This window comes from Equus quagga, chromosome 15 (assembly GCF_021613505.1).
Source record: "Equus quagga isolate Etosha38 chromosome 15, UCLA_HA_Equagga_1.0, whole genome shotgun sequence".
Taxonomy (NCBI): domain Eukaryota; kingdom Metazoa; phylum Chordata; class Mammalia; order Perissodactyla; family Equidae; genus Equus; species Equus quagga.
The window spans coordinates 47464809-47475821 of record NC_060281.1 but is presented as its reverse complement, the minus strand read 5'-3'; positions in this window follow the sequence as shown (position 1 = coordinate 47475821).

Below are 11013 nucleotides of genomic sequence, written 5' to 3'. Positions count from 1 at the left end.
GAGATCTCAGAGAGGACTGGGGCTGGAGAGAGTTCCAGAGACCCAGCTTAGTAGCCTAGGGGGAAACCCTACAGGCTCACAGCAGCCTTAGGGAAAGCCTCTGCACAGCACCAGTAGAAGGCACCCAGCCGCCAGCCACAAGGCTGGAAGACCCCAGGGCAAAAGCAGCATAGCTAGGTGTACTAACCACAGACTGTAGAAGATGCCAATAGCTCTCCTGTGACCCATAGAGGACAAGTGAGATTTGGTGGGTGCCGACAGCAACGGAGCGACAAATATAAGTGATCCCACCCCTGGCCGTTGGAAAAGCCCATAACACCGTTGCAGACCCCAAGGAGAGAGCACATTTAGGTGGGCTGCAACAGTAGGCACCTGCAGCCTGAAGCCCCCCTGTGACGGCCCCCACGGCAGAGGACGGAATCCAAAGGGCCACTGTGGCTACGAAGAGGGGCCCAGGCCCAGTTAGCAACTACGGACAGGGTTCCTGGTTGGTGAAATATAAACAGCTGCTCCTCCCACCGCAGCAGCTGAAACAAGTGAAAGGAGCAACTAAACTCTATCTCCATGCGGAGGCACAAATCAACAACATCAAGCAATATGAAAAAATACATTAAATCTCCAGAACAGAAAGAAAGCAACAAATACACAGAAAACAATCCCAAAGAAAATGAGATATATAACCTAAATGACGATGACTTCAAAACAGCCATCATTAAGATTCTCAATGAGTTAAGAGAGAATTCTGACCGACAACTCAACGAGTTCAGGAGCTATGTCACAAAAGAGTTTGATACGATAAAGAAGAACCAAACAGAAATATTGGAAATGAAGAACACAATAGAGGAGATTAAGAAAAATCTAGATGCTCTGAACAGTAGGGCCGATAATATGGAGGAAAGAATTAGCAATTTGGAAGATGGCAATATAGAATTGTTGCAGGCAGAGGAGGAGAGAGAAGCAAGACTTAAAAGAAATGAAGAAACTCTCCGAGAATTATCAGACACAATTAGGAGATGCAACATAAGGATTATAGGTATACCAGAGGGAGAAGAGAAGGAGAAAGGGGCAGAAAACCTATTCAAAGAAATAATGGCTGAGAACTTCCCAAATCTGGTGAGGGAGATGGATCTTCAGGTGACAGAAGCCAATAGATCTCCAAACTTTATCAATGCAAGAAGACCAACTCCACGGCATATAGTAGTGAAGCTAGCAAAAGTCAACGACAAGGAGAAAATATTAAGGACAGCCAGGCAAAAGAAACTAACCTACAAAGGAACCCCCATCAGGCTATCAGCAGATTTCTCAGCAGAAACTTTACAGGCTAGAAGAGAGTGGAATGATATATTAAAAAATCTGAAGGACAAAAATCTACAGCCGAGAATTCTCTACCCAGCGAAAATATCCTTCAAATACGATGGAGAAATAAAAACTTTCCCAGATAAACAAAAATTAAGGGAGTTCATTGCCACAAAACCTCCTCTTCAGGAAATCCTCAGGAAAACCCTCATTCCTGAAAAATCCAAAAAAGGAAAGGGGCTACAAAACCAAGAGCAGAGGAGATAAGTAGTAGGACAACAACAGAGAGTAGCAGCTCTTCATCAGAACAGATTAAACCATGGGACGAGAAACAAAGGAAACTGAAGAAAACTGGAAAACAAGACACAAAATGGGAGTGGTAGGCCCCCACGTCTCAATAATCACTCTAAATGTAAATGGATTGAACTCCCCAATCAAAAGACACAGAGTGGCAGGATGGATCAAAGAACAAGATCCAACAATATGCTGCCTCCAGGAAACATACCTCAGCCCCAAAGACAAATACAGACTCAGAGTGAAGGGATGGAGAACAATACTCCAAGCTAATAATGAACAAAAGAAAGCAGGTGTCGCTATACTAATATCAGACAAGGTAGATTTCAAAGCAAAACAGATAAAGAAAGATAAAGAGGGACAGTATATAATGATAAAAGGGACTCTCCACCAAGAAGACATAACACTTATAAATATATACGCACCCAACACAGGAGCACCAAAATTTGTAAAGCAACTCTTAATAGAACTAAAAGAAGACATCAACAACGATACAATAATAGTAGGGGACCTCAACACACCATTAACACCAATGGACAGAACATCCAGACAGAAAATCAACAAGGAAATAATAGAATTAAATGAAAAATTAGACCAGATGGACTTAATAGATATATATAGAACACTTCATCCAAAAACAGCAGGTTACACATTCTTCTCAAGTGCACATGGAACATTCTCAAGGATTGACCATATTTTGGGAACCAAAGCAAACATCAATAAATACAAGAGAGTTGAAATAATATCAAGCATCTTTTCTGATCATAACGCTATTAAACTAGAAATCAACTACAAGAAAAAAGCAGAGAAAGGTGCAAAAACGTGGAGACTAAACAACACGCTTCTCAACAAACAATGGATCATTGAAGAAATTAAAGAAGAAATCAAATATTATCTGGAGACAAATGAAAATGAGAACACGACATACCAAATCATTTGGGATGCAGCAAAAGCAGTCCTAAGAGGGAAATTCATCACAATACAGGCTCACCTCACTAAACAAGAAAAAGCTCACGTAAGCAACCTCAAACGACACCTAACGGAACTAGAAAAAGAAGAACAAACAAAGCCCAGAGTCAGTAGAAGGAGGGAAATAATAAAAATAAGAGCAGAAATAAACGATATTGAAACAAAAAAGACAATAGAAAGGATCAATGAAACAAAGAGTTGGTTCTTTGAAAGAATTAACAAAATTGACAAACCCCTAGCCAGACTCACCAAGAAAAGAAGAGAGAAAGCGCAAATTAATAAAATCAGGAATGACAGAGGAGAAATCACAACAGATACCAATGAAATACAAGAGATCATAAGAGAATACTATGAAAAACTATATGCCAACAAATTGAACAACTTGGAAGAAATGGACAAATTCCTAGACTCCTACAATCTCCCCAAACTGAATCAGGAAGAAATGGAGAATCTGAATAGACCAATCACAAGTAAGGAAATAGAAACGGTAATCAAAAACCTCCCCAAAAACAAGAGTCCAGGACCAGACGGCTTCTCTGGAGAATTCTACCAAACATTCAAAGAAGACTTAATACCTATTCTCCTCAAACTGTTCCAGAAAATTGAGAAAGATGGAGAACTCCCTAACACATTCTATGAAGCCAACATCACTCTGATCCCCAAACCTGACAAGGACAACACAAAGAAGGAGAACTACAGGCCGATATCACTGATGAACATAGATGCAAAAATCCTCAACAAAATTTTGGCAAACCGATTACAGCAATACATCAAAAAGATTATACACCATGATCAAGTGGGATTTATACCAGGGACACAGGGATGGTTCAACATCCGCAAGTCAATCAACGTGATACACTACATCAACAAAATGAAAAACAAAAACCACATGATCATCTCAATAGACGCAGAGAAAGCATTCGACAAGATCCAGCACCCATTTATGATAAAAACCCTCAGTAAAATGGGTATAGAAGGAAAGTACCTCAACATAATAAAGGCCATATATGATAGACCCACAGCCAACATCATACTCAATGGACAAAAGCTGAAAGACATCCCTCTGAGGACAGGAACAAGACAAGGGTGCCCACTTTCACCACTCCTATTCAACATAGTACTGGAGGTGCTGGCCAGAGCAATTCGGCAGGAAAAAAAAATAAAAGGAATCCAAATAGGTAACGAAGAAGTAAAACTCGCGTTGTTTACAGATGACATGATCTTATACATAGAAAACCCCAAAGAATCCACAGAAAAACTATTAGAAATAATCAACAACTACAGCAAAGTAGCAGGGTATAAAATTAACGTGCATAAATCAGTAGCATTTCTATACACTAACAATAAACTAACAGAAAAAGAACTCAAGAACTCTATCCCATTCACAATCGCAACGAAAAGAATAAAATACCTTGGGATAAACTTAACCAAGGAAGTGAAGGATCTATACAATGAAAACTACAAGACTTTCTTGAAAGAAATAGGCGATGACATAAAGAGATGGAAAAACATTCCTTGCACATGGATTGGAAGAATAAACATAGTTAAAATGTCCATACTACCTAAAGCAATATACAGATTCAATGCTATCCCAATCAGAATCCCAAGAACATTCTTCACAGAAATTGAACAAACAATCCTAAAATTCATATGGGGGAACAAAAGACCACGAATTGCTAAAGCAATATTGAGCAAGAAAAACAAAGCCGGCGGAATCACAATCCCCGATTTCAAAACATACTACAAAGCTACAGTGATCAAAACAGCATGGTACTGGTACAAAAACAGGTCCACAGATCAATGGAACAGAATTGAAAGCCCAGAGATAAAACCACACATCTATGGACAGCTAATCTTCGACAAAGGAGCAGAGGGCCTACAATGGAGAAAAGAAAGTCTCTTCAACAAATGGTGCTGGGAAAACTGGACAGCCACATGCAAAAGATTGAAAATCGACCATTCTTTTTCACCACACACCAAAATAAACTCAAAATGGATCAAAGACCTAAAGATTAGGCCTGAGACAATAAGTCTTTTGGAAGAGAATATAGGCAGTACACTCTTTGACATCAGTTTCAAAAGAATCTTTTCGGACACTGTAACTCCTCAGTTGAGGGAAACAATAGAAAGAATAAACAAATGGGACTTCATCAGACTAAAGAGCTTCTTCAAGGCAAGGGAAAACAGAATTGAAACAAAAAAACAGCTCACTAATTGGGAAAAAATATTTACAAGCCACTTATCCGACAAAGGGTTAATCTCCATAATATACAAAGAACTCACACTGCTTAACAACAAAAAAACAAACAACCTGATCAAAAAATGGGCAGAGGACATGAACAGACATTTCTCAAAAGAAGATATGAATATGGCCAATAGACACATGAAAAGATGTTCATCATCGCTAATCATCAGGGAAATGCAAATCAAAACTACACTAAGATATCACCTTACCCCCGTTAGATTGGCAAAAACATCCAAAACCAAGAACGACAAATGTTGGAGAGGTTGTGGAGAAAGAGGAACCCTCATACACTGTTGGTGGGAATGCAAACTGGTACAGCCACTATGGAAAACAGTATGGAGATTTCTCAAAAAGTTAAAAATAGAAATACCCTATGACCCAGCCATCCCATTACTGGGTATCTATCCTAAGAACCTGATATCAGATATCTCAAGAGTCCGTTGCACCCCTATGTTCATCGCAGCATTATTTACAATAGCCAAGACGTGGAACCAGCCTACATGCCCAGAAACTGATGATTGGATAAAGAAGATGTGGTATATATACACAATGGAATACTACTCAGCCATAAAAAAAGACGAAATTGGCCCATTCACAACAATGTGGATGGACCTCGAGGGCATTATGTTAAGCGAAATAAGTCAGTCAGAGAAAGACAAACTCTATATGACTCCACTCATAGGTGGAAATTAGTATATTGAGAAGGAGATCTGATCGGTGGTTACCAGGGAAAAGGGGGGGTGGGGGGAGGGCACGGAGGGGGAAATGGTGTACCCACAACATGACTAACAAAAATGTACAACTGAAATTTCACAAGCTTGTAATCCATCATAACATTAATAAAAAAAAAAAAAAACTGGAAAGGCAAAATGAACTAGTCTCAGAATAGGGTGGAGAACATGTCAAGTAGAATCCATTGCAGCATAGAAAGGCAATTGGCCATCTGAGCAGAGCTGTCTAAAGCATGAGTGATTTCTGTCTGCTCTACAGATGTTCTGTGGCTGGAAACAAAACCAGACAACACTAAACTAAAGGAAAATGAGAAGTGAAAGAAGACAGCATGCAAAAGATGAGCAAAGAACTCAGTCTGGAAGAAAACATAAACCAAGAAATTAAAGTAGATTTCCCATAAGCACATTATGCTATCGAAGACTTTATTTTAAAAAATTTCTTTTTTAATTCAGGGAGATTCTAACACTCTTCAAGGAAATAATAGTTTTAGAAGAGTGGTGAGATGGAAACCAGATCCCAAAGAGTAAAGAATTGAGTACTTGAGGTAGGTAGGGCTTTTTTATGATAATGATTAAAAAGAAGAAAAACAGAAGTTTGAGGGTTTATCTGAGAAAGAGAGGGAGCCATGAAGATTTTTGTTATTTTTATTATTATAAGATGGAATCATTGAACATATATGTAGGCTAAAGGAAACAAATGATCAAAAATACAAAGACTTAAAAGTCTTTAAAAAGAAGGAAATACTGACACATGCTACAAAATGGATGAACCTTGAGGACTTTATCTAAGTGAAATAAGACAGCCACGAAAAGACAAATTCTGTATGATTCCACTTACAAGAGGCATGTAAGGTAGTCAAACTCATAAAACCAAAGGCAGAATGGGGGTTGCCAGCGGCCGGGGGAAGAGGCGAATGGAGAGCTGTTGTTCGATGGGTATAGAGTTTCAGTTTTGCAAGATGAAAAATTTCTAGAGCTCTGTTGCACAACTATGTGAATGCACTTACTACTGTACACTTAAAAATGGTTAAAATGGTAAATTTTATGTTTTTTTACCATAATTATAAATAAATTAGATAGATAGATATACAGAATCTTAAGGTCCAAATAGTCACCTTTTATCACTCACTGTGAGCGCTCCTGCTCACCTGTTTAGAATGATTTCCATCCTCTCTGATGGAAAAGAATCCTGATTCAACAAAGAGGAGATAAAAGTCAAAAGACAGCGAAAGACTGAAATTTAGTAGCATCATTTGAGCCCCTAGGTCAAGTTATACCTGAAACAGTAAACCGCTGGAATTTTCAATTTGGAGAGAACATAAAACTCATGTTTTTCTTAAAGAAAAAAACTGAAAGGCATCCTATTGGATCCAGCCTGACTTGTATAATATCTTTCAGATTACAATGTAGAAAACAACTTGGACTAAATCATTTTTTCAATCAAAGGTTAATAACTTTTCTTAATAAGTTACTAATAGATTACATGCACTCCACCACAACTTAATCTGCGTTTAGCTCAATGTGCTAATTAATTGGTTGTGCATTGGCTGTGGCACATTTTGCTGTAGAGTATAAAAGCACTGGCTGGGTTCATGAGGAGAAAAATGAACTGTGCCCTCTGTGTCAAGCAACAGCTTTGCTTTCTCATGCATAAGTGTTTCGATTCTATGCCAAAGCTCCAATATCCATATAAGTTCTGGAATTCTCACAGATGGGTTTGCGAGATGATTCTTATTCATTTTGCTGCAATTCCCCTTCTGTGCATCCACTCTCCCATTTGGTTATTTTTGTCGTTACTCAAGCTGGAGATTCTGGTCTGCCTGTAATGAGCCATCTCTCTAAACTGCTTTCTAAGGTGGTCAGCAAGCTTCTTTAATTTAAGAACATTCAGAAATCTCCATCTGAAGTGGGAGGGACCTCAGGAATAGTTCACCTACAAGATGAATGGAATGGGCTTCTTGCTTCTCCTCTGTCCAATTCAAGGAGAGAACTTTCATTGGAGTTCATCGCCTCCCCTTTTATTGATCTCTGGTTCTTCCAAGGAGGTGTAGAGATAGCTAAAAAATAAAACAGTGTCTGTAGCCATAGTAACCTCTGATGAAAAGGATCAACAGCTATTTCAAAGGACAGTTTAGTTCAAAGACTTAAAGCCAAAATTGAGCCATCACAGGCCAATCAATATGGAAAGCAAATGCTTGCTGTGTTGGAATAACAGTCTCTCCAGGAGAAGAACTTTTTGGAATTGAAACTGTCTCAGGTGACTTTTTTAAAAACCCAGTTGAAATTATGGCTTACAAATGGCATTACATCATGATTCATTTAGCATTAGAGAAAAAACATTTTCATGTGAGGCATTTTCATTTCTATCGGGTAATTTTTATAATGGCTGCATAATATTCCACCTAGTGGATATACAACTTAGATCTTCGCTAACCTTTCTTTCTCCTGTTGAATATTTTGGCTGTTTCTGATATTGCACTATTAAAGATAACCATGATGAATATCCTTGTCCATGTAGCTTTCCCTGTATTGTGAATTGTTTCCTTATAACATCCTCAGAAGGGGAATTATGGCGTCAAAGGGTAAACATTTTTATCGTTCTTGATCCATGCCACTCAATTGGTTTGCAAAGTGGATTTAGTCAACTGAAGATCAATTTCACTCTCTTCCTGTTAACACTGAATATCATTGAAATAATTTTGATTGTAATTAAGAGAGAGGAAATGTTCATTTGCACTCATACTATTACTACTGAAATTAAACACTTTCCATATATTCTTTATTAATTTATTTCCCTTTTTGTGAATTATTGGTTTATGTGATAGTTTGTAAACCAATGGAAGAGGTGAAGTTTATTCTAGAACTTTCTAATGCCCTCAAACTCTTCCTTTCACTCATCTCAACTACGTGTGACAAGCAGACCAGAAAAATTCCCATGATGCTCTACTCTCACACTAGGCAACTCGTGAGGCCGTGCACACTGCCTTGAGCTTCCAGGCAAATCCCAGGTGCTTTTGCATTACCCACCTCCTTCATGCTTCCCTCTACTACTTGAGAGAAGTGATGCCACCATTCCCGCACTTGGAGAATTTATTGCTGAAGTCAGTGGTTCTCAACGTTGACTGTATCTTAGAATGACCTGGGGGAATTTTAAAAATTCCCAATACCCAGCACATTCTACACAGCAATTAAATCAGAGTCTCTAGGGATGGCACCTGGCATCAGTGTTTTTAAAAGCTCCCCTGAGGACTCCCAAATACAGCCAAGGTTGAGAACCACTGCTTTAAATTCACAGTTTCACTATGCTAGGCCCTCAGGGTGCAAAGGCCCATGTGAGTGGCTCCTGCCCTCAGGGAGCTCACAGCTGGGTGGTTGGGGTAGCAAAGCAGACTGTGATGTTTTTAAAAGTGAGTAGCATACACACACACACACACACACATGTATACACACACGTATACACATATGTATGCCCTTTTAATAACGATAACCTTTAACTTGATCAACCAGTGGCATCAACTTAACGGAGTTTTTCTGCACTCAGTTTTCATCATTAAGAGGCAAATTAGGGGCTGGCCCTGTGGCTGAGTGGTTAAGTTCACGCTCTTCGCTTTGGCAGCCCAGGGCTTCACCGGTTCAGATCCTGGGCGCAGATCTAGCACCACTCCCCAGGCCGTGCTGAGGCGGCGTCCCACGTAACAGAGCCAGAAGGACCCACAACTAGAATATAGGACTATGTATTGGGGGGCCTTGGGGAGAAGAAGAAAAAAAAAGAAAGAGGTAAATTATATGAAAACAAAGTGACAATAAAAACACAGTGTAACAAAGGCCGAGAGAGTTTGTGACGATCTCTCAACTTTCTGTCACTCCTCACCTGCAACATTGATTCTCCACATAGAGAACTGATTTTTCAAAAGGGTCACCTTAAAGCATCATCGGATTCTGACTCGCCTAAAAAATGGTTGGTTATGTTCACGATGCTGTATTTACTGAGGCAAAATATATATGTACAGATTAGAAATATCATCTGAAAACTAGAGATAAGAAAGAATTTTCACTTTATTTCTCTTAACAAGAAATTTAAACTCATTTCACGCCTCTCGCTGAGGTTTCGGCAGCAACATGTCTCTCTTCACTAGGTGGTGCTCTGGACAAATTCATAAGCTCTCGGCTTTGCCACAGTTAATGCCCGTTCAGAGAAACTCAAGTCTCATTCGGTGGCAGAAATGCCTATTCATTCATAGTCAGAATCGAAAGCAATCAAAAATGGTTTTCTTACATTTTGCTAATTGAGATATAAAGTTAGGCCTGTTTCAATGGTATTTATGACTATCCATTCAAATATTGTCTTTAGAATTTTAAAAACCTACCTTATTATTTTATTGAATTCTACTGCATTTCCCAATTATGAAGACAATTGTAGGTTTTGAAATGGCTTCACGGGCTTCATCTTACAGACATTCAGTCCCTTCTTTTTCTATTAAAGCCAATAATGAAATATAGCTCCCATCATCTATATATAAAGATCCAAACACACATTAGACCTCAAAGAATTGGATTTATTTTTATGGGTTAAAGCATCTGAATGTTATCTGAGACAGGATTAAATGGAAAGCGTTCCTGACTCTCCTCAACAGAAATAGGACTGGCCCTGGCCCTGGGCCCAGTCGTTGAGTCCTTGGCTAGAATAACATACAGTATTCGGGAAGAGATAGGTCAGGCTCAGAAGCGCCACTCGGGGTGGAGTTGCTGCCCATAGTGGTTGTGCAAGTTCTCAGGAAGCTCAATCAGAATTTCCAGAGGCAGCTGATCACCACCATTCCTTCAGCTATGCTAGGAAGGGTGGGATTCTTGACTGTCCAGGAGGCCCAAACACCAAATTGTATCCCGTGTCCATCCCCATCTAACCACAGGTCCTGTCTCATGGGTTCTTCTCTCTGACATCTGTGTTGCTATAGATAGACCATTAAAATGAGTTTGGGCTCTTCTGTTGTAAAACCAAGCTTGATAGCAAGAGCCAGAGAAGGCCAAAGATATGCTTGCTTCCTTCTAGCACTAGGAGAAATGTTACCTCGGGAAAGCTGGATACTAATGAGCGGAGAAAACGACAGTAATATTTCATCCTTCCATTGGCACGGCCTAGAGGTTGGCTGGTCTCTGATTCTGCCTCAGCAAACATGATGCACTTGACATTCATAGCAGTTTCTCAGATGAAGATATTGGTGCCCGAGTGATTACATGGCACTCTTTCTGATTGCCAGGTGATTCTCTTTCCTGGCACCCTCTAGGGTCCAAGCCAGCCATGGATAGCATTAGCCAGTCCCCTCACTTCAAAGAGCAGTGCCCCTCAATCTGTCGATGGTGCTTTCACACAAACACTGCTTCCTCTTTCTAAGAAATGTTCTCCAAAGAACATGGGGTACTTGGAATGAACACACAAATTAATATGGAAGGTGAGAGAAAGGGGAAATGGAACACCTA